This window comes from Lissotriton helveticus, chromosome 4_1 (genome assembly GCF_964261635.1).
Source record: "Lissotriton helveticus chromosome 4_1, aLisHel1.1, whole genome shotgun sequence".
Classification (NCBI taxonomy): Eukaryota; Metazoa; Chordata; class Amphibia; order Caudata; family Salamandridae; genus Lissotriton; species Lissotriton helveticus.
The window spans coordinates 777,457,526-777,483,564 of NC_136063.1; positions in this window are offsets into that span (position 1 = coordinate 777,457,526).

Consider the following 26,039-nt stretch of genomic DNA (forward strand, 5'->3'; position numbering starts at 1 on the left):
CCTTATATAGTTAGGAATTAGCATTTAAAAAACCTTTAAAATTCACTCAAAAAACTATAAGTTTTAGGGGTGTTATAGTTAGCTGGACATTTCACTCATACAAAACCATTGAAATTGCTCCTATATAGTTAGTTGTACTAACTATATTTCGCGCACCCGCAATCCACTGCTGATGATGTCACATATTACATCATTCATGACATGGTCAGTGACATCAATTTTGATAGTTTATTTGCATGTGTGAATTTGTGTGTGAGTTCCTATATGGATGAGTATTAGTGTGTAACAGGATGTATAGGTGTATGAGTACATATGATGAGTAAGTACATGCATGAGTGACTATATAGAACTGTTGGTGAATGAGTGGATGCGTATGTAGATGTTGGAATTACCTAATAAGTTGTTGTAATTGGTATTGGTTTCTCCTCTTTTAAGAAAATGTTAGTTTCTATTTTTGAATGTGTGTGTCAAAGGTTATTTTATGCTGATAGGAGATCTGCCACTTTGTCACAAGGATGTTGTAATCAGTGATGTCATTTGAGATGTCATCAGTGATGTCATGAGTGATGTCACTGACCATGTCATGACTGATGTAATATGTGACGTCATCAGCAGTGCATTGCACGCGCAAGTTATAGTGAGTCCAACTAACTATAATGTGGGAATTTCAATGGTTTTATGCGAGTAAAATTTCCACCTAACTATAACTGGTGTGAAACCTATGGTTTTTTCAGTGAATTTAATAGGTTTTTTAAATGCTAATTCCTCACTATAACTGGTGTGAAACCTATGGTTTTTTCAGTGAATATATATATATATATATATATATATATATATATATATATATATATATATATATATATATATTCACTGAAAAAACCATAGGTTATAGACCATATATAGTTAGGAATTAGCATTTACAAAACCTTGAAAATTCACTGAAAAAACCATAGGTTATAGACCATATATAGTTAGGAATTAGCATTTACAAAACCTTGAAAATTCACTGAAAAAACCATAGGTTATAGACCATATATAGTTAGGAATTAGCATTTAGAAAACCTTATTTTACTCACACAAAACCATTGAAATTCCATATATAGTTAGTTGCACTAACTATATATCGCGCACCCGCAATCCACTGCTGATGATGTCACATATTACATCATTCATGACATGGTCAGTGACATCACTGATGACATCACTGATGACATCTCAAATGACATCACTGATGACATCACTGATGACATCATCCAGTGACTGTGTGTTTCTGTAAAGTTTAAATATGTTTTACATATTGAAGAATGAGTAGATGTAGAAGTGTCTGGATGAAGGATTTAGTAGGTGCGTGACTGACTGTATGAGTGAGTGATTAAATGTGTCTCACTGAGTGCATGGGTTAGTGACTAAACTGTCTTAATTTGTGCATCATTATGTCTGTTGTTCTGTAAACTGCTGCATGTGTTGATCAGTAGCTATATGAGTAACTATATGGGTTATTGATTGATTGCCCAAGTATTTGTATGGGAGACTGAGTGTGTGTGTGGCTGGCTGGGAGGTGTGTGACTCTGTGCAGATCAATGTGTACTTGTATCAATGATTGTATAAGAGAGTAATTATGTGTTAGTATATGTTTCAAAATGTAAGGTGCTCTATGTTTAACTATATAGATTAGAAAATGGAAGTGTGATTGATTCTTTACAGGACTGACTAGGTGTGTGAGTAACTCCATGGATGAGTGACAGAGTGTGAGAGTCTGTATAGGTGTATGAGTGCATATGATAGTGTTGTAAAGATGAGTGATTGTATGTATGAATGATTGTATGGGTAAATGAGTGAATGTGTGTGTAAACATAGGAATCACTGAGTGCGTATGTAGTAACTAGTATTGGTGTGTCAATGGTTTCAAAAATTATACTCTGTATTTAACACTGGGTGTAACAGAGGTTATATTAAAGTGTGAGGAGATGCATTGTATTGTCACATGAATGATATCATCAGTGATGTGGTCATTGATGTCAAATGAGATGTCATCAGTGATGTCATCAGTGATGTCATTTGAGATGTCATCAGTGATGTCATCAGTGATGTCACTGACCATGTCATGAATGATGTAATATGTGACATCATCAGCAGTGGATTGCGGGTGCGCGATATATAGTTAGTGTAACTAACTATATATGGAATTTCAATGGTTTTGTGTGAGTAAAATAAGGTTTTCTAAATGCTAATTCCTAACTATATATGGTCTATAACCTATGGTTTTTTCAGTGAATTTTCAAGGTTTTGTAAATGCTAATTCCTAACTATATATGGTCTATAACCTATGGTTTTTTCAGTGAATTTTCAAGGTTTTGTAAATGCTAATTCCTAACTATATATGGTCTATAACCTATGGTTTTTTCAGTGAATTTCAATGGTTTTTTAATAGCAAATATCATAAGCTGTCGAATGTCAAGTACGTGGTAAGTAAAAACATTTTCGTGTTTATGCACACTGATCTGCTTTGATTGCTGCCCCCCACCCCTCATTTCTATTAGGAGTACTCTCTCTTTGCAGATAGTGAAGGGTAGTTAACGCAGCCCTTTGCCCCCTTTGTAATCCGTCGTGCCTGCTTCTCTCTCCATTTGATTGATTGTTCTCTTTGGTTCATTCTCTATTTACAAACAAGCACAGAGTCGCAATACTCTGTTTAGTCTTTGCAGATAGCGAAAAATCGTGTAAAAAAACAAAAGGAATCGAGCAAAATCAGTAGGCCACTAATGGGATCTCTTTTGACCTCGCTAAAATAGAAACATTAGGAACAACCTGTTGAAAATAGCAATGCGTATGTATATAAGCGGCGTTCATTTGTGTTCACAGTACCCCTTGTTGATTGTTTCAATCGAGCATTGAATTGTTCGAAGTTAATTCTCTTAAGGATCTTCTCTACCTGCAAACGAGGAAGAATAGGAATATTCTATCTCCCTTTGCAGATAGTGAAGGGTAGGTAACGCAAGCCTTTAACACGTCGTACCTATTTCATTCCTCATTGATTGATTGATTGTCCGAACATTGACTGTTTGGGAATTAGTTCTTTTTGGAGGTATTCCCTGTTTGCAAATAAACGTAGGAAAATCTTTGCAAGTAGTGAAAGGGTACGTAATGCGGACCGTTCTCCCCCGTTGTAATCTGTCATGCCTATCTACTCCCCACTGATTGATGCACCTTTTTCACCCGGACCATTTACTAGAGATACGTCATCTGGCCCGACCAGAGAGCACCCCTAGTGAAAAGGACATATGCAATAATAACGAAGTGATCACTGTATCCTGTTAACAGAAACTTTACCATGAAACAACCTGGAAAGAAAAAAATAGGAAAACGAAAATCAGTAGGCCACTGATGAACATGAACTTTTATTAAACAACGAACAAAGAAACGATAACATAACGTAATGATAAAACCTATTAATGTCCTAGAAACAAGAAAACGTTAAAATATGCCAGTGGTGAGAGACCAGAAAAACAGTAAGAGAAACCAAATCACCCCTCGCTGTCCCACCGCCTGCCACGCCAAAAAAATCGATAGACTAGGGAAAATGCAAGTCAGTAGAACATCCACCCCCACTCTGGAAACTTCCAAGGTGGGGCAGGGTTCCGGCTACGCCCAGCCGGGAGCAGCCCATATAAGGCAGGTCCTGCTGCCACGCCTCGGCCAGGAGATCCTAACGTAGGGTGTAGCCGAAGGAGAGGCCGAGGCCAGCGGGACCCGGCCAGGGGATTGCCTTTACAACGCTGAACAGTTGCAGGGGGGGAATGTCTCCTCGACCCTCCCCTCTCTCTCCCAGTCCGGCCGCGGTGGCCCTTGAGAGTTGCAGGTAGTCCCGCCACATGCTCTTCCGGTCCGACCACCAACGGTCGGGGGGCCGACGGGATCCGGCTGCAGCCGATAAACCAAGAAACCCGTTCATGGGGCCAGAGCCAGGGGCGTCCGGCCGACATCCACCGGAAGCCCGGCCCGAAGACGGACGGGACACTTCTTTCTTTTATAATGGCTGCGACAACACTGGGGGGGGATGTCTTGCACATGCCTCCGACCCCCCCCTCGTCCTCATCGCCTGGTCCGGCCATAACAAATCTCAAGCGAGACGCCGTGGGGTGCACTGGGAGGGAGAGACGGTGCGAACAGGCCTCTCCCGCCTCCCCAGGTGGAGACTTCCCAGCTGCACCCTCAGCGCTCCAGGCGCCCGGAAAACGGTTCTTCCACTGTGGCCATGCTGCAACGTCTCGCCCGGCAGGGTGGAGCCCGTCCGCTCATGTGACCCCGCGATCGCCGGTAGCTGCCGAACTCTCAAAATGGCGGTCGACCTGGCAAGAGCGGGCCCAGCATAAAGAAATGGCCCGGTCACTGGTTGACTCCACCACCGTAGTCCTCCACGACCTTGAAGATTCTAGAGGAGCCGCGGGAGTCTCCGACCCCCGATGGGGAATGACTGCCATGATCGCCCGTGGAGTGACGAAACTGTATCCGCGGGACGTCGGCGCTCCCATGCTGGCGCCAGCCTCACTTTGAATTACTAGCATCCTGCAGACCTCACTTCCGGTGAAAGCACAGTGTGACCCGGTAGGAAAAATTATTGCACCCCCTCCCCTTTTTGACTGATAGTTCAAACCACCGATCCTTTCCTTTGCCCTTTTAACGGAACTTTGGACTGCCTCCCCCTCTTTTACATTTTCTAGAGAAAACAAAACATTAACCACTACATTAGCATAGCAGTTGACACCAGAACTGTTTTCAAATTGAAAACCAACAACATCTTCAACAGAATCCTTTTTGTTTCTGCTGTGACCCTGCTACAGCACAGGCATTGTCCCCAGCAGTAATTCTGCAATGCCGGTAAGAATAGCTGTGGTGCCTACTGGACTCACTCACCCCCGCGGCGCCCCACGCCGTTTTTTGCTGGGCGGCAACTTACTAGACATCACTTTCGTGCCATCTAGATTTCAGCGCGTTCTGCTGCCTTGGAACTATTCGCACAACAGACCGCTACTGACAAGAATATTTCATTATTGGTGCTGTCAATTTCAATAAATCTATTGGATAATTAAAAAGAAATTGCCACGGTCTCTTCGTTGTTTAAATGTTTTTACTGTTTTTGTTTTGTTGTATATATTTATATGTTATTAAAGTTTTATATTCCTACTACTTTGTTGGAGTGCTATATATTTTTAATGTGACACATAATTGTAAAAACTTTGATGTACAAAGAGTCATTCCTGGAATCTTCCGCTTCAGGCTCGGTCCCCTCCCCAATCACAATACAGGATGGTTTTCAGATAGTAGGAACACGTGTGGTGTGACGGATCTCATCGGGTGTGGGCCTTGATCTACTATAACTCCTTTGAAGAGGGGTGATTCTTTACAGCTGGGGCCATAAACTACATCTGCAGGGCTAGCTGATAGCCTGGACAATCGGACACAGAGAAAGAGGAGTGTCAGAGGGTGCGGTAGTGAATAGGGCGAAAGGGAGGTGTCGGGCGGGCACAGAGTGTGATTCTCAGGGAAGAGCAGCGCAGATGGGGGGAGGTTTATTGCCCATGCATAAGACAGAGAGCGGTGGTGACCAGTGCCTAGGGAAGATGCTTGCGTGGGTGAGGAGCCATGCTACGAATCGACAGCGTGCAGAGAGTGGGTCTGGTCAAGACATCTAAAATGGCTGCCGTGCACGACAAAAGTGTGGCATTTCAAAAAAGGCAAGATGGCGCAGACAATGTTTTTCAACACTTCCTCATTTCCTTCGAATCGAACGTTAACAGACGTTGGGGCATATTACCAAAGTTAAGCGATATTTATCGCTAACGATGCTTACCAACCAATTTTTTACCACTAAGCATCGTCAGAAATTATCGAAGATAAACCTTACTATTATCAAGGTTTATCGCAAATGCGATAATAAACGGCCGCAATGCATGAATATCGCTAAAAACTCAGCGATATTCATGAATTACCGAGCTAATGCTCTTAGCCATGTTATCCACCTCCCATTGGATAACATGGCTAAGAACTGCTCAGGGCAGGTGTTACTTTTTGGAGATATTCGCGCTTAGCGCGAATATCTCCAAAAGTTGGTAATAGGAGATAGATATCTTGCATGTTGTAATGCAAGTTATTGTGGTATATGGAACTCATACCATAATCTCTCAGGAAAGCAGAAACTGATCCTTTTGGGACCGCCTAAAAAGGCCTAGGGGGTGAGGAGTACTCTACTTTGCCCCCTTTTCACGTTCCGAACTATTTTATTTTACTCTCTTCTGTAATTACACAAAATAGCAGCGATAAGATGCATCGGAGACACACAGTGAGAGAAAGGAGGCCGGAGATGAAGAAGACATGTCAAATACACATTGGAGATAATATAGTGGCAGAAGGGAAGTAAATATGAGTAAACTTACCATGTAACATAAAAATGTTGCACTCTATACTATAAGTCTCATTTTATACTACAATCACTTCGCTACAACCTCATAAATTAAAAATAAAAATGAATAATGTCTCAAACAATTTTTGAATTCTAAATATAAATTTATTCTTCAGAATTTTCTAAATTTGAAAGAACTAGTAACATGTCCTCATCAGCAATGTCCTCATTAAAAGTCTCCAATGATGATTCTTGTAACTCTATGGTCTCCAAACACTCGATAAATTCGCCATCAAGAGATTGATCAAAAAAATCATTCAAGTCATCTCCTCCTTGTGACAATATTTCATTATTGGTGCTGTCAATTTCAATCAATGTAGTGGAATCATTCAAGTCATCTCCTTGTGACAATATTTCATTATTGGTGCTCTCAATTTCAATCAATGTAGTGGAATCATTCAAGTCATCTCCTCCTTGTGACAATATTTCATTATTGGTGCTGTCCATTTCAATCAATCTAATGGAATCATACAAGCCATCTCCTCCTTGTGACAATATTTCATTATTGGTGCTCTCAATTTCAATCAATGTAGTGGAATCATTCAAGTCATCTCCTTGTGACAATATTTCATTCTTGGTGCTGTCCATTTCAATCAATCTAATGGAATCATACAAGTCATGTCCTCCTTGTGACAATATTTCATTATTGGTGCTCTCAATTTCAATCAATGTGTTGGACAATTCAAAAGAAATTGCCACGGTCTCTTCATTGTGAGCCATTTTATTTTGAAATTGCTTGCTGTAAATTGCAGAAAAAAATAATCACTTTCATTTATCATTTTTAGTAATACATAATATAAAACTAACTTTATCAAGTATTTAGTATAACAGAAGGACTGCAAATAAATAACAGAAAACATTTTTCAAATTATCTTCAAGTGTACAACATAGTTCCCCTTACAAATTAACAACTCACCTTTTTAAAAGTAGCAGAAGTGTTAGTACTGTGTAAATCAAACACCAGAAATTCACCACCAAAAATTCCTCACAAATGTACCTCAGACAGTAGTATCACAAAATGGCTGTGGTTTCCTCTCATTTGACATATATACATAACCAATTAACTTTCATCACACACAAATACAAAACCAAAGTAACATTTTAATTGGTTCTAAATTTCAACACTTTCAAATGTGTTTTCCCCATGCAATTTTCCATAGGACATTTACATACGTCTACAGCCTGAATGGCTGAACGGAATTACACCAAACTTGGCAAAATGGTACATCAAACCTAAGAGGTCAGGAAGGATCTACTATGCCCCCTTATGGTCATTTCCCCCTTCGCTTTGGCCTCCTCTTGTCTCTCAATCCTACCGAGGGACAAGATGGCGGCCGCTACGGACTGTTTGGAATGTTGACAGACGCCGGAGAACCAATCAGCTTCGCAAAGCTCCGTAACGCGAAAAGTACGCGAAGCGGAGCGCTGTTACAGATATATATCTTTTTTTGAACGTTAATTTCTCAAAATCCACTGGAGCACATATATTGAGACCTAGCAAAGGCACATCGGGCTACCAGTCCCTAATATTTTGCCAAGTTTCGTGCAAATCCATTCAGCCGTTCGATTATTATTATTTTGTTTTTTTTTTGCCCCGCGGGGCCCTTTTAAAACCTCCACATCAAACCTAGGGGGTCAGCGAGGATCTACTATGCCCCCTTATAGTTATTTCCCCCTTTGTTTTGACCTCCTCTTGTCTCTCGATCCTACCGAGAGACAAGATGGCGGCCGCTACGGACTGTTTGGAATGTTGACAGACGCCGGAGAACCAATCAGCTTCGCTTCACAAAGCTCCGTTGCGCGAAAAGTCCGCGAACCAGAGCGCTGCCCGGTCCGCTGTTACAGATATATATCTTTTTTTAAACGTTAATTTCTCAAAATCCACTGGAGCACATATATTGAGACCTACAAAAGGCACATCGGGCTACCAGTCCCTACAATTTTGCCAAGTTTCGTGCAAATCCATTCAGCCGTTCGGGCTAAAAGTGAGGCCAACCGCCCTATGGAAAACTCAATGTTAAAAACATGTTTTGGGACCCCCCTTTTTTCTCGGCCCCCCCTTGACGAACCCCCCCCAAATTTTCAAGGGCTGCTCAGAAACAAAATGTGCCATTTTCCTGAAAATTTCAGCCAATTCCGTCCACAAACGCCAAAGTTATTAGACATAGAATTTTCAAAAAACCCATAGAGAAAAAATCCTAACTATATATACCTACTGGCGACCGCCAGTAGGTAATATATATATATATATATATATATATATATATTTTTAGAACACAAGGAGGACGGCACAACTGGATACTTATTTAGAAGCTTTATTTCACAAACACTCCACCGACGCGTTTCAGCCTCACGGCTTTTCTCACGGTCAGCAAGTCCCTTTTTGCTTTTTGTTTATATACTGCCCCATGTTAACCATAAGGTGGTGTTATGGGATGCGTAGTTCTACAAGCATTATAATTAAACAATACATTTAAAAACAACAAAGGACTGGTGTGCTCTAATTATGCAAGTATAGTACTTTCCATCCACAATACAGGCATCTAGTGGAAGTGAATCAGATGTCAGCCTTATTGAAGTGACTAGCGATCAGTCAAAAAACTTCAAGATTTTAGACGAAGTGAAAATGGTGAACTTAGAGAAAAACATCACCAGAGGAAGAGGAAGAGGACGAATGCAATTTCAGAACAGAGGGAGAGGAAGAGGTGTACAAAACCAACCAAATCCCTCACCAGCACCCGCAAAACTCGTAGGTCCAAGCAACGAAAAAAGGCAATACCCTTTGCGCAACAGGAAGTGACCACTCTAATCGTCAACTTATCTCAATACCAACCGACAAAAGAAGAACAAAGCGTATTGAATAAAGGCTTATCATTCTGTCCAGAAGCGCACTTCGACTATCCACAAACTAAAATTGACCTGTATAAGTTCATCAGGAAATTAAAACTGGCTAAAATTCATTCGAATAAAATTGCATCGATTAATGTTAATAATACCACTGAACTGGCAATCGAGGAGAGCTGTACCACTACCATTGAACATTGAGGCTGAAACGCGTCGGTGGAGTGTTTGTGAAATAAAGCTTCTAAATAAGTATCCAGTTGTGCCGTCCTCCTTGTGTTCTAAAATTAATAATTGGGCTTTGATCCAGCCTTTGGACCGAGCACACGCTGCGGAGCGCTCTCAAGCTTGAAGGATCAATTTGTGGGAATACTTTGCTGAGAGAGAAGCGCCCGACTACCTGCGAAAGGCAAACTTGCTGGAACGTGAAGAGACGCCCTCGGATTCTTTGTGGAGGAGGCGGCGGGCTCGGCTGCAGCTGTCGAAGAATTCCACTGCGAGGTGAGCGTTCTCGTTCAACTTTGAATGACTGTCAGAGCGGGTAATCGAAGCGGCTGTTTAACAATAACAGTGAATGTGTCATAGCGTATACAATACGCGAGGCAAGTTATTGTCATGCAGACTGGAGAAAGTGAAGCATTATTCAAGTTAATCACCTAAAATAAAGCACTCTTGCAGTAAGAGTGTGCTCGGATTAAGAACTGAAAAAAACTGAAAAAAACTACAAAAATGGAAGCGCGAGTTGCACAACGCGCTACAAAGGCGTCCACAATGTTTAAATCAGGGGCAATAGCGGCAGAGGTGACACGCAAAACAAAGGCACCTGAAAATGGTAGTGTCACACTTAAACAACAAATGAATGCATTGGAACGTTTATATAAAAAAGAAGTGAATAAAAGCTGGGAAATCATAACGCTTGAAAATTATGTGGAAGTCAAACGAATTCCGCGAGGACTAAGGATATTTACCATGCCAATACACCCAGATACTAAGGAGGAATTGATTTTGGAATGGCTAGAAAATAATACAATATGCTCTTTAAACATGATGCGCATTCTCATTAAACACGCCAAAATGGATATCGATGACATCACAATAAAAATAAAAGAGCTTGAAGAACTTTTGTCTAAAGAAACCAAACAGGATGAAATTACAAAACTGAGACTTGAAATGGAAGCGCGACTGGTTACATATGAAGGAGAAATACAAGATCGCAAAGAGCGTAAGTTCAAAAGAGATGAACAGGATTATTTACATGGCAGAATTTTGACTTTTGCAAGACGTTTTGACAACCTAAAAAAGAACTTTCCATCCACAATACAGGCATCTAGTGGAAGTGAATCAGATGTCAGCCTTATTGAAGTTACTAGCGATCAGTCAAAAAACTTCAATATTTTAGACGAAGTGAAAATGGTGAACTTAGAGAAAAAAATCACCAGAGGAAGAGGAAGAGGACGAATGCAATTTCAGAACAGAGGGAGAGGAAGAGGTGTACAAAACCAACCAAATCCCTCACGAGCACCCGCAAAACTCGTAGGTCCAAGCAACGAAAAAAGGCAATACCCTTTGCGCAACAGGAAGGGACCACTCTAATCGTCAACTTATCTCAATACCAACCGACAAAAGAAGAACAAAGTGTATTGAATAAAGGCTTATCATTCTGTCCAGAAGCGCACTTCGACTATCCACAAACTAAAATTGACCTGTATAAGTTCATCAGGAAATTAAAACTGGCTAAAATTCATTCGAATAAAATTGCATCGATTAATGTTAATAATACCACTGAACTGGCAATCGAGGAGAGCTGTACCACTACCATTGAACAACTATCTGATTTAAGAGAAACCTTTGAAGCTTTGTTTAACCCTGATGGTAACGTCATGATGGATTCACAAATGTTGGAACAAGTGGACATCCAAACTAATTTGACCAAAAACACAGGATTAAAGAATAAATCTCGATACTGTCCAGTTTTATCGCCTGGGAATAAAATTGACTTGTTCTCTGATGCTATGATGGAAGAGCTAGATAACCTTATCAAGGTCAAAGATAACACCAGACAAAATTTATCAATTAAGGAAAGAAAGGCGATCGAAAATCTGATGAATAATGCTACAATAACGATAAAACCCGCCGACAAAGGGGGAAATATCGTCATCCTGGACACAAAGGACTATATCTCAGAAGCAGAAAGACAGCTAAAGATTTCTCAGCATTATAGTAAACTGAAAACAAATCCTATAGGGAAAATGATGTCTGATTTAAAAGAACTGTTACAAACCTGGTACACCAGAGGATTGATAAACGAAGATGAGAGAAAGTACATGACAACGGAATTTCCAATCACTCCGTGTGGGTACTTCTTGCCTAAAATTCACAAAACACTAATTCAACCACCAGGGAGACCGATTGTGTCCTCATGCAATTCATTATATGAAAAAGTTTCAAGGTATGTTGACACCTTTCTAGCTCCGATTGCCCAGAGTATGCCATCTTACTTGAAAGATACCGGAGACTTTCTAAGAATCTTGATGGATATACCATGGAACTCAAGTTATCTTTTAGTGACAATAGACGCTGTGTCACTTTATACTTCAATAAGACACGAAGTAGGATTGAAAGCATGCAAATATTTTCTTCAACAGCGCAGCATTAAAGAAATGCAACACACAGCAATGCTTCTCAAGATGATTGAGCTCTGTCTGACGAACAATGTTTTTCTTTTTAATAATGATCTGTACAAGCAAGAGTGTGGCACAGCCATGGGTATTTCGTTTTCTCCCAATTACGCGAATATCACTATGGGCTATTGGGAAAAGATGATTGTGTGGAACAACAGTGAACAGGAAGACCTTGACCGAATAATTCTTTGGGTCAGATATATTGATGATCTTTTTCTGATCTGGAATGGGACTGATGATCAATTCCAGAAATTCTTCACCACACTTAATCAGAATGACATTGGACTCCAATTCACAAGTTCATCCAACAAGAAAGAAATAGACTTCTTGGATACTAAGGTCTATATCTCAGAAGGGAAATTAGAAACCACACTGTTTCGTAAAAAGACTGCTACTAACAGTGTTCTCCATGGCACCAGCTTTCATCCAAAGTCACTACTCAAAAGCATTCCGTATGGAGAATATATACGATTAAAGCGAAATTGTTCAAAACCGGAAGACGCAGAGCTAAAGATACTTGAAAGTAAAACAAGATTCCAATCCAGAGGATACAAAGATTATGTATTGAAAGATTGTAAAAAGAAAGTTGACAAAATTAACAGAGCAGAAATATTGATTGAAAAAAAGAAACCCCAACAAGACAAGGATCCTCCAAGATTCATAACAACTTACAACAAAGAGAGTGGACTCATTGCGAAAAAAATGAAAAAATATTGGCATTTGATAACCAGTGATCCGGACATTGGGCAACTGGTAGGCAAACAACCTTCCATTGCATACAAAAAAAAACCTCTCTTCAAGACCTTCTAGTCAAAAGCCATTTTCAAATCAGCCAACAACCGAAATGGTGGACAGAACAAAATGTGGGCTTTAAACCATGTACTACATGTAAAGCATGCAAAATAGGCATAAAAATGAAGAGTGTCATGGAACCAAATGGAAAATATATGCCAATCAAACAATATATCACTTGCACATCAAAAAACATAGTGTATGTGATAGAATGCAAATGCGGAATGAAATACATAGGGTCGACCATATGTATGTTAAAGAAGAGAATACTGGAGCACATTCGGGCTGTAAAAAATTCAAATATGCTTTATGCCACAGCCAAACATCTGAAAACTTGTCAAAATGGGGATTGGCGAGCCATGAATTTTTATGGACTGAAAATGTTGACCAAACAAGAAAGAGGAGGGGATACTGTCTGACTCCTACGACAAATGAAATCACGTTTCATAATCCAATTCCGAACCAAACACCCTAAAGGCATGAACTTTGGAGAGGATCTCCACATACACCTCGAGTGAATTTGAACTCAGCATGAACTTTAACTAACTGAAATGGGGTACTACACCCAAAACTTCAGTAAAGACAATCTTGAACTCCGTCAAAAGCCCCAAGTGTAATTAACCTTGGATGCTAAGTACTATACTTGCATAATTAGAGCACACCAGTCCTTTGTTGATTTTAAATGTATTGTTTAACTATAATGCTTGTAGAACTACGCATCCCATAACACCACCTTATGGTTAACATGGGGCAGTATATAAACAAAAAGCAAAAAGGGACTTGCTGACCGTGAGAAAAGCCGTGAGGCTGAAACGCGTCGGTGGAGTGTTTGTGAAATAAAGCTTCTAAATAAGTATCCAGTTGTGCCGTCCTCCTTGTGTTCTAAAATTAATAATTGGGCTTTGATCCAGCCTTTGGACCGAGCACACGCTGCGGAGCGCTCTCAAGCTTGAAGGATCAATTTGTGGGAATATATATATATATATATAAAAAATTTCTATGGCAAAATGAAACCCCTCATTTTGTTCCTTTTCAAATTAAATGTATTAAGTGTTACCACTTTATTCCAATCAAGATGACTTCAGGTGTGCCATACTTTTGTCATAAGTAAGACTGTTAGCGTTCTAGTTGTTCTTTAGAACACTTTGGGACATTCTGCCATTGGGCTATAGTTGGGCTACATCTGGCTGATATTTGGGCTACATTTGTTTTTTTTTTGTCTCTGGTGGCCATCTTTGGGCTACATTGGGCTACATTGGGCTACATTGGGCTACATTTGGGCTCTAACATATATATAGCCCAATGTAGCCCAATATATATTTTTTCAAAGTTAATTGTCGTAAAAACCACTGGAGCATATATCTTGAGACATAGCAAAGGCACATCGGGGTACCAGTCCCTACAATTTTGCGCAAGTTATAGTGAGTCCAACTAACTATAACGTGGGAATTTCAATGGTTTTATGCGAGTAAAATTTCCACCTAACTATAACTGGTATGAAACCTATGGTTTTTTCAGTGAATATATATATATATATATATCAAAGCTCCATGGGGTGACCAAGTCGAGCAGCACTCACACCACGATACGTTTTTCCCCAAAAAGCGATTTTATTAGGTTGCACAGCTTCATTTCTCAGTTTAGAAAAGCATACGTTTGCCGCCTGACGCGTTTCGTAATTCACTTCTTCAGAGGCGCTGCAGTCGAAGGACGCACAGGGCCACACCCACCTCATTAAGTCCCATCGCACGCTGATATGCAGCTGCTATGAATTAGACAATGCGTGTGACTGTATTATGGGAGATGTAGTCCATCTTGCTTCCTTGTATATTTGCCACGATGAACGGCTCCACATGAGCCCCAAGGATATGGAGCCGCGCTTTATCCATATGCCGTGTGTCACCTCAAGCCCGCATATTCAGGCTAGTGGCCCCCTTTGCTTGGGGTGGTGCCCGCTCAGCGGCTGGCCTGCCGCTTTAACATCAAAGCTCCATGGGGTGACCAAGTCGAGCAGCACTCACACCACGACACGCTTTTCCCCAAAAAGCGATTTTATTAGGTTGCACAGCTTCATTTCTCAGTTTTTAAGAGCATACGTCTGCCGCCTGACGGGTTTCGTAATTCACTTCTTCAGAGGCGCTGCAGTCGAAGGACGCACAAGGCCACACCCACCTCATTAAGTCCCATCGCACACTGATATGCAGCTGCTATGAATATATATATATATGCAGAGCAACTCCTCCCAAAACGAAAAGAGCAGAAGCCACATCGGGGATCAGAGGCAACACCTTTTATTTCTTTTGTGTGGCGAATGCATCTCTGGCCTTCGTCAGCACCGTGGTTTGTCTTAGGGAACTGCTGGCGCTGTGCATACTAATGTACCTTGCTGCACTGTGATAGGTGCAATGTCCGCTCCGCCCCTCAGCAGGTGAAGTCACTATGCTTACATCAGTCCCTGGTCGTTCCAGGACTCAATCCCCCAGGATGCACCATTGGCTCCCAGTTAAGTACTGCCAAGGGTCGTGCTCGGAATAGTCCAAGTTGTCAGCCGGTGGCCCGATACTCTGCAGAACGCTCCAGGAGCCCCGGTAGAAGAAACTTGAGATGCCCCCTTGGGTCCCCTTTAACCACTTCAGCCTTGAGCATGAGTTTCAAGTGAACGGGGGCAGGAAGAGCCATGCATCCCACCCAGGCTGAGGTTAATAACCTCGCTGTACCGCTGCGATTCCACTCATGCTGTAGGCGGGCCTGGAGCTTTCAATTGCTTGAAGGAGAAAAACTTGCCGAAGCAAGGGCCAGAACCTCCAGGCCAGCTTGTGAAGGGTGGGCTTCTGTAACGCGCATCTGGAGAACGCGTATAACAAATGCAGAACAACTCCTCCCAAAACGAAAAGAGCAGAAGCCACATCGGGGATCAGAGGCAACACCTTTTATTTCTTTTGTGTGGCGAATGCATTACGGCCTTCTCTGGCCTTCGTCAGCGCCGTGGTGTGTCTTAGGGAACTGCTGGCGCTGTGCATACTAATGTACCTTGCCGCACTGTGATAGGTGCAATGTCCGCTCCACCCCTCAGCAGGTGAAGTCACTATGCTTGCATCAGTCCCTTATCGTTCCAGGACTCAATCCCTCAGGATGCACCATTGGCTCCCAGGTAAGTACTGCCAACGGTCGTGCTCGGAATAGTCCAAGTTGTCAGCGGGTGGCCCGGTACTCTGCACTACGCTCCAGGAGCCCCGGTAGAAGAAACTTGTGATGCCCCCTCGGGTCCCCTTTAACCACTTCAGCCTTGAGCATGAGTTTCAAGTGAACTGTGGCAGGAAGAGCCATGCATCCCACCCAGGCTGACGTTAATAACCTCGCTGTACTGCTGCGATTCCACTCATGCTGTAGGCGGGTCTGGAGCTTTCAATTGCTTGAAGGAGAAAAACTTTCCGAAGCAAGGGTCAGAACCTCCAGGCCAGCTTGTGAAGGGGGGGCTTCTGTAATGCGCATCTGGAGAATGCGTATAACAAATGCAGAACAACTCCTCCCAAAACGAAAAGAGCAGAAGCCACATCGGGGATCAGAGGCAACACCTTTTATTTCTTTTGTGTGGCATATGCATTTCGGCCTTCTCTGGCCTTCGTCAGCGCCATGGTGTGTCTTAGGGAACTGGTGGTGCTGTGCATACTAATGTACCTTGCCACACTGTGATAGGTGCAATGTCCGCTCCGCCCCTCAGCAGGTGAAGTCACTATGCTTACATCGGTCCCTGATCGTTCCAGGACTCAATCCCCCAGGAATAACTTTGGCGTCGGTGGACGAATCTTCATGAATTTTTTCAAGAAAATGGCCTGCTCTGTTTCGCTCCTTCCCTGAAAGTTTGGAGTTGATTCGTCAAGTGGGGGCCGAGAAAAAAGGGGGGTCCCAAACGTGTTTTCCCCATGCAATTTTCCGTAGGGACTTTTAGCCAGGGCTACAGCCCGAACGGCTAAACGGAAATACACCAAATTTGGCAGAGAGGTAGAGTTTGGTTTGCAGATTGTGCTTTTTTTTAAATGATATAAATCCGTTCAGTAGTTTCTGAGAATATTACAAGTAAAATCATAGCGATATCTAGAGATAGAGCTCTACACGTGGACGGAGATCAGTTCAATTACGAGCGCAAGCTGCATGCTGATTGGCTGTGAACTCTCTGTCAACACTCTAAACCAGGTACTGTTGGCGGCCATATTGGGCCTCGGTAGAACCGAGTCACAAGAAAACAGTAAAACAAAGTTAAGAAATAAGAGAAGGGGGCAGGCTAGAAACATTCTAACCCTTTACGCTTGCTCAGGGGGTCGTACATGGATGTTTAGGCTCTTTTTTTATAAAAAAAAAAAAGAAAAATCTCAGCGTACACGTAAGGAAATACGTACATTTACGAGCAGGAGCTGCATGCTGATTGGTTGTCAATACTCCAAACCAGGATATGTTGGCAGCCATCTTGTTTGTTGCGAGAGTCGAGTGAGAAGAAAACAGTAAAACAAAGTTGAGAAATAAGGAAAGGGCGCAGGGTAGAAACATTCTGACCCTATAGTCTTGGTCAGGGGGTGGTACATGGATCTTTAGGCTCAATTTTTATTTTTTTAAAACATAAAAAATGGCGGGGTACCCGTGCAGTACTTATATGCGGTGGAAAAGGTGAAAAAAACTAGAAGTCCGTTTTATTCATTAGGTCCCGGGGGGCAAATTACAGGGGCAATTTTTTGGGATAATGGGGGCTTGTAAGTTGCCCCGAGCACTGGGGAACAGCACTCCTCTGGTTTTATTTTGAAGTATGCCTGGGGGGTTACGGTCCTACTCCCCGCAGTCTCGGGGAGCGGTACCCCTCGAGTCTTTTTTAAAAAAAAATATGTTTTGAGCTCTCCCTCTCTCTCTTCCCGTACACGTCGCGGGGAACGCCACCTTTCTGGGGTAGTTATATGTAAAATTACCTTCCAGCTCCGGGTACCTGCATTGTCTGGAGTTTTTTATTAATGTTACGAGGGTGGGCTTGATAATTTGCCCTTGTAAATTACCAAAGCAGCCGAGGTTAACATCAGAACCTGGGCCGCTATGGGAATTTACAAGGGCCTATGTTTTTTTAATAATGTTGGGAGGGTGGGCTTGATAATACATCCTTGTTAATTCCCATAGAAGCCCATGTTCTGGTGTTAACATGGACTTCTATGGGAAATAACAAGGCCGTATTATCAAGCTCATTATCGCCGTTTTATCGGCAGTTTCCTGCCAATAAAACGGCGATAATTTTAACAGCGGTCCTTGATAATATGCACCTAAGTTTACTGGTCAAAAAAAGAGCAATGGGCCCTATTATTAATAAAGGTGATACATTATCGCCGCTTTTATCGGCAGGAAACTGCAGATAAAGCGGCAATAATGGGCTTGATAATATGCCCTTGTGAATTCCCATAGCAGCCCAGGTTAACATCAGAACCTGGGCTGCTATGGGAATTTACAAGGGCCTATTATCAAGCCCATTATCGCCGCTTTATCGGCAGTTTCCTGCCGATGAAAGCGGCGATAATGTATCGCCTTTTGTTGATTATATGCCCCTTCATTTCTATGATAGTATGTAAAACTTTCCTTTTTTTTGTGTAGCAGTTGTACTCTCTACGCATGTGCAGCCTCGTTTCAAAGCCCACGTTTTTTTCTTTTTCTTCAAGTTCAACAAGCAAACCTTTATTTATTTCAGGTAGTAAATTTGTCGCTTTCTTTTCCCGGGTCGTGTCTGTGTGTCATCCGCTGCTGTACTTTTGTAATATATTAATAATCATATTTTATCTATATTTATTTGAAACGTAGTGCCAAGGCGCCAAACGTTGATTACGTACTCCGTCCATTTTAGTAGTTTTTTACCGTTATTTTTATTATATCTGTTACTTTCATTTTACCGTCCTCCTATTTTCTCTGTGATCGATGAGATTTCGTGCGAGAGACACCACGGTGTTTGTCCTTAACCTCTGATGTTATCGGACTTGGTCACACATATACCTAAAAACTAATTTGAAGGACGTAAGCCACAGCGATTACAACGTGTGTTTGTCAGCACAAAGACATTATTAAGATTATGCGTTGATCATGCGTGGTAAATGGATAGTAGTTGAAAAAGCATTTGTGGTAAAGGCATGCGTGGTAAACCATATGCGTGTTAATGGCTTCGTGGTGACGATCACGCGTGGTTATGACCGCGTTGTAATGGCTGTTTCCCCCCCGGGACACTGCAGGAACGGGGTCTGGGCGTTGTGGACTCCAGGACAGTAGGCGGAGGGCAACGCAGCTCCTCATACAATATAGAAATCTTTGTGGTGTGATTGTTTCCGTGGTTTGAGGGGTGTGATTGAGGCCCACACATTTCATTTTGTAGGGGGGTAAGTTTGCATGGGAAAATGTTGCAAGAGGTTTGTAAATGTACTACACATTGTTTCGTATTATTTTGATTTCTTTTCTTGTAGTCTATCCAGAGGAAATAGAACTCAGTAGTTTTCAATCCTAGTCTTGAATATCTTACTATAGTATTTCAACATTATTTTTATTGTGGACCGTCATACCCCACCCCCCACAAAGTAAAAGAAGTATGTAGTTTTTTTTATTAACTTTTATTAAAACAATAAATGTAAACGAAACTCAATTATACCTATATTAGAAGCAACTAGAAAAATAACGTTAACAACAAACAATATTATAAACAAATTGTTAAATGAACTCCAAAAGATGTCCGATTGGTAATCTGCAAAGCAAAAAAGAAAATTAGAGTTTAGAATTATGTAGATGTGAGTAAATGAGCTTAAGCATTACAAGTCTTGGTAACTCTACGGTTTAACGTGTGCAGTCTGCCTCGTACATTTAATTTCTGTTATAGTGCCGCGTTCAAGTGGTGTCTATATGAAAGTGCCTACTGCGTTACTGACGCAAAAGTGGCATAACGGAATTTTAAATATGCCAACTTATTTCTAATGTATTGCTAGGTAGGCATTGTATATGTAGGCTGCTGTGCTTCCCGTTGTATAAACACTGTGGACAAACACTTCGGCCAGTTGAATTCACAACTTCTTTTCAGCAATTCTTCTACACGTCCAAGCAGACAGCAGTGTCTATAAGTTTAAGAGAGAAAGAGAAATGATGTCACAGAGAGTGAGAGAGAGAAAGAGAGTGAAAACAACATTAAAACTGTGTCGCAGAGTCTGGAGTTTAGTTTTTTTCTTGAAAAGTCAGACGTAGATTTACAAGCTCCTTGCGTCACTGACTTTACCCATGTTAAAAGTGACTCAAAAGTGGCGTAATAAGGTTATGGATCTGTTTGTCAGACTGTTGTAAGCTATCTGTTGTCACTGCTTGGAGGTAAATATAGATTTTACAGAGAAGCTGCCGTACACCACACACTCTCTCCTTTCACAAATAAAGGTAACACAAACAAATTGTTAAATGAACTCCAAAAGATGTCCGATTGGTAATCTGCAAAGCAAAAAAGAATATTAGAGTTTAGAATTATGTAGATGTGAGTAAATGAGCTGAAGCATTACAAGTCTTGGTAACTCTACGGTTTTACGTGTGCAGTGTGCCTCGTACATTTAATTTCTGTTATAGTGCCGCGTTCAAGTGGTGTCTATATGGAAGTGTCTACTGCGTTACTGACGCAAAAGTGGCATAACGGATTGTAATGCCGACTTATTTCTAATGCATTGCTATGAAGGCTTTGTAGATCTAGGCCTCTGTGTTTACCGTTGTATAAACACTGCGGCCAAACACTTCAGCCAGTTGAATTCACAACTTCTTTTTACCAATTCTTCTACACGTCCAAGCAGACAGCGGTGTCTATAAGTTTAAGAGAGAAAGAGAAATGATGTCACAGAGAGTGAGAGAAAGAAAGAGAGAGGAAACAACATTAAAACTGTGTTGCAGGGTCTGGAGTTGAGATTTTTTCCTGAAAAGTCAGACGTAGATTTACAAGCTCCTTGAGTCACTTTACCCATGTTAAAAGTGACTCAAAAGTGGCGTAATAAGGTTGTGGATCTGTTTGTCAGACTGATGTAACGTATCTGTTGTCACTGCTTGGAGGTGATTATAGATTTTACGGAGAAGCTGCTGTACACTACGCACTCTGGGCCATAATATCAAGCCTGGGCGACAAAATTATCGCCACTTTATAGGCAGGAAAGTGCCGCTAAAGTGGCGATAATGGGTTTGATAATATGCTCTATGGAATTCCAATCGAAGCTCATGTTAGCTGTCCTTCACATCTAACATGAGCTTCGATTGGAATTCCATAGAGCATATTATCAAACCCATTATCGCCACTTTAGCGGCACTTTCCAGTCGATAAAGTGGCAATAATTTTGTCGCCAAGGCTTGATAATATGGCACTCTCTCCTTTCACAAATAAAGGTAACACTACAGTTTTACGAGTGCAGTGTTCCTGGCACCAAATGCGATGCAGTGCAAGCAACGAAATTCGTTTTATTTATTTTTATGTTTACTCACCTCTTAATGTCCGTATTTCATACATTACTACCCCCCACCCTGCCCCTCCCCACATCACGGCAAGGCCGGTACTCCCACTACCGGCCAAGGCTGTTATCGCCGCTTTTATCAGCAGGAAACTGCCAATAAAGCGCTCTAATGGGCTTGGTACTTGGTAGTATGTCCTTGTGAATTCCTATAGCAGCCCAGGTTAACACAAGAACCTGGGGTGCTATGGGAATTCACAAGGGCATATTATCAAGCCCATTATCGTCGCTTTATCGGCAGTTTCCTGCCAATAAAACGGCGATAATTTGAACACCGGTCCTTGATAATATGTCTGTTTGTATTGTGAATATATTCCGGACATTTCAGCGATTATAAAAATGTTACTGCTATTGGGAAAAAAAAAAATATGTAAATAATACATTATATAGGAATGCGTTCGTCTAAAATATTAAGTCGCATTTTTGTATGTAGTCAGCTACAACCCTTTGACTCCTTCTGAAGCGTACTCAAGTATCACTGCTCACCTTTTGTGGAAACGAGTTTCTTCATGATGTAGTCACGATCTCCAACAAAGAAGTCTCATTCGTGTTGCCGAGTCTTTATACCTCTATGGCTCGCAACATACTCGTGCTCCCGTCATCATCATCATCATCGCAGGTTCTTTACCCGCTCAGTGCTTCGGGCACTACTAACTCAGTGACCAAAGAGGCCACTCATGTAGTAGTGTACCCTTTGTTCGGTGCTTTGGGAACAACTCTAAAATGGCGTACAACACGTGCGCTCCGTCTTTTTTATAGATAGCGTCACATGTGTAGTGACTGATGCGCTGAATGGGTGTGGTGTGGGTGTATACCAGCCATGAGGGAGTGTGTGTGTCGATCTGACAACTAGACCTGCAACTAAGAAATCACTACAATGGAAGTTTGGGCCTTGTACTTTTGTTGTGTTTTCCTGGTAGCGTAAGAGTGGCCTTCTTTTTTCTATGTGATGTTATAGAGTCACCATGTATGTAACCTATTTTGTGACGCATTTTATTGTACAATGCGTTTGAAAAACTAGTTGTGGTAGGGTGTTTTTTTAAATTAAACTGTGTACTCTGGTTACGAGTTTGTTGAGTGCAGAAGTATATATATTTATTTTCTACTTTGTATTCTATCATAATTGTGCTGACTTTTCTGCTTTAGCGTGCATTACTATATTATTTTATAAAATGTAGAACAAACTGTTGAAATCATGTTTGAAATTAGAATGTAAGCATGTAAGCTGCTCTCTGTGAGGAATAGCAATGCCGGCTCCTGCAGGAAGTGGGGAGCCGGATGGGATCGTGGAGGCCTTGTGGCTGTTCCCATGGTCCGCAACGTTAGATTTGAGCCCCGGGGCATGGGGTCCCCGGAATTAAAGAAAATTAGTATAAAGGTTATTTTTCTTCATGGTAGATTTATCGTACACGTACCAAGCACGTATGGACAACGTACAGCTGGAATATTGGAAGTCGTCCTGTAAGCGTACCTAAGCAAGAAAAATATAAATAATTTTAGATATTTATGAAGTGTATTTGTTTATGTGTTTTGTAGCTCTAAAAAGAGCTGTTGCGTTTATTGGGAGATTTTAGTAACTACAAGTAAGTACCGATGCAGAGTCTTAAGTTTATGAGGAAGACTCTGTTCTCCTCATCTGTAAATTGTACACCGTCTCTCCTATAGATGTCATTCATATTATAACGCAGATTGTTGTTGTAAATTGACCCCATTCGATAGTCTCGGAGAAAGGCAGAAACAGATTTATTCACATGTTTCCTAGCTTTTTCAATCCGTTAACAATAGTGGTTGGACCAGTTCCATTTCTGCCTTTGGCATATATTAGAATATACAAATGCAGTTTTGGGGAACAGTGTCATCAATTGTGCAAAGGTGTCCTTCATAAGCATTTCCAGACCTACCCCTGTCAAAGTGCCTAGGTCATTGCCACCACAGTGCACAATTATGAGGTCAGGGTGTTGGAAATGCAAAAAGGATTTCACCAATGGAATCAATTGGTGCCACTTTAACCCACTCTGTCCAATCCATTTAATGTCTACATTTGGTAAACGTAGGTTTTTGTGAATTCCTTTCCGTTGTGCATACCTTTAACTCCAGAAAATATAGCTGTGTCCCACAATCCACACTGTAAGCATCTTGAAGAGAGGTCTGGATGCACACTGAATGTCTCTGTAAATGAAGTTACAGTTTGAAAAGTGAGATTTGTTCTATAATGGTGGACAACATGCAGTTTTGAAAAAAGAAAAGGATTGATTAGTTGTTCGAGAACATTCTGCACTAAGCTACGATGAATGTTTCTGTGTTTTAAAGGGCTGATTTTTATTGGTTAATAATAAGTGTTAGCAAAGAACGTTACATGAGATAAGCTGGTATATTCTCAAGTGAAGCATACTTGCTGTTTTATTTTGCAACAATGTATGATGAACTTTTCACCTGTGTGCTGAGTTAGGTGTTCCCTGAAGTGTTTCTATGGTAACTGGCAGATTGTGTAATGGAGGAAGGGTTGAAAGTTTTGTCAGTTGGAAAGGGTGCAAAAGTTCAAGCAATATAAATGTGTGTTTCGTTTTGAATTTAATGTGGGAATAAATGTGATTTTTTATTTATTTGTATGTGTGTGTAGATTGAGTGTGTAGATTGATCGGAAAAGTTTGCTATTTGCCTTAGGACTTCCTGATCCCGTAGGACTGCTTAGGGGGATTTACAATGATGGCTAAGTTCAAAATCTTTGATGGCCTTTGTTGAGCCTTTGATGGCCCTGGGGAGCACCGTCTCCGAGGGTCGGCTCTTGTAGTGTTATAGGGTGCCTATTCGTGGGAGTCTGTTGTTTGCTATGGTTGGGCGAGAGTTCTCTTTGAAGTAGGAAAGCAGATTGTTTTTCGTATGAGGGAGCAGTATGTAAGGTAGTTTCTCTGACCAAAAGCAATTACAGCTCCTGAATGATGCAGGGAGCTGGCTGGTACCTTGGTGGATTTGGGGCTCTACCTACTGTCTTGAACGTTATATTTGAGGCTTGGTGGATGGTGTGTCCGGTGATTGTAAAAAATGAGTGATGTATGCTATTTTATTTTTTACGGTATATTTATTGTGCGCGTACAGTGCGAATTTTAAAAGTTGTTCCATAAGCGTACGTAAACAAGAAAAATTAATTAAAAATAAGTCTTTTACAGATATTTATCAAGTTTATGTGTTTATATCTTTGTTGCATGTAATGAGACCTTTTTGCTTTATTGGTACTTATAAGTAAGTACTTATGCATAGTCTAAATTTGTTGAGGAGCAGAGTTTTATACAGTGCTGAACTTTTGACCTCTGTTGACAGTTGACTTTTGCATGATCTGTTGGGGGTAGGGTGGAAGGTTATGTCAGTTGAAAAGGTTTGGAATGTTAAACCAATAGAAATGTGTTTTGTTTTGAATTCATGTGTACAGGATTTTAATTGGTTATTTATATGTATGTATGTGTAAAATGAGAGGGAAAATGTAGGGCTCTATCAATGATTTACAAGATTGCCATTTTAATGCTCTTGCCAGCTCTGAAGCCACTCTGGAAGATGTTGTAAATAATATTGTCTTCCACAAATTGTTTCAGTTGCTTATTGTTACATATTTTCAAGCAATTTGGCTAGGAAATTTGGACCTGTGATAGAAAGAGATTCTGTATAAGAATATTCACTGTGTGAGTGGTATTCTTCTTAATCTACAAATCGATTTGAAAGGTGAGTTGATAAGTTGTATGGGAGTGTGTGCGGTGCATCTTTGTACATTAAGGAATTATGGGGTATATCAAGACAGGCGATAATATTATTGCCGCTTTATGGGTAGAAAACTGCTGATAAAGCGGCGATAATGTATGTTATCGCCTGTCTTGATAATATGCCCCTATATTCGTCCGTTGTTAAACGTTTTAAAGTAGTAAATGTGTTTCGCTATACTGCATGCTGTTATGTTTGTTTGTTTAATATCAGTTTGTGCGTCTCTGTACATTAAGGGATTATGGCCATATTATCAATTAAGGGCGATACATTATCGCCGGTTTTATCGGCAGGAAACTGCCGGTAAAGCGGTGATAATCATCTTGATAATATATCCTTGTGAATTCCCATAGAAGCTCAGGTTATGGTGTTAACCTGGGCTTCTATGGGAATTCACAAGGATATATTATCGAGACCATTATTGCCGCTTTAGCGGTAGTTTCCTGCCGATAAAAGCGGCGATAATGTATCGCCCTTTACAGGTAATATGGCACTGATATGCATATTATCAAGGACCGGTGTTAAAATTATCGACTTTTTATGGGCAGGAAACTGCCGATAAAACAGCGAAAATGGGCTTGATGATACGCCCTTGTTAATTCCCATCGAAGCCCATGTTCTGGGGTTAACATGGGCTTCTATGGGAATTAACAAGGGCGTATTATCAAGCCCAGATGCGGCCCGTGGAGGGAGTTGCGGTGGTACAGGGGGGCGTGGGAGGGGCAGGGTGGGGGGTGATAAACAACGTAATCTGGATGATTGCAGGTAAGTAAACAATTAAATTAATAAAACGAAGGGCCATATTATCAACAAAAGGCGATAGATTATCGCCGCTTTTATCGGCAGGAAACTGCAGATAAAGCGGTGATAATGGGCTTGATAATATGCCCTCGTGAATTCCCATAGCAGCCCAGGTTAACACCAGAACCTGGGCAGCTATGGGAATTTGCAAGGGCCTATTATCAAGCCCATTATCGCCGCTTTATC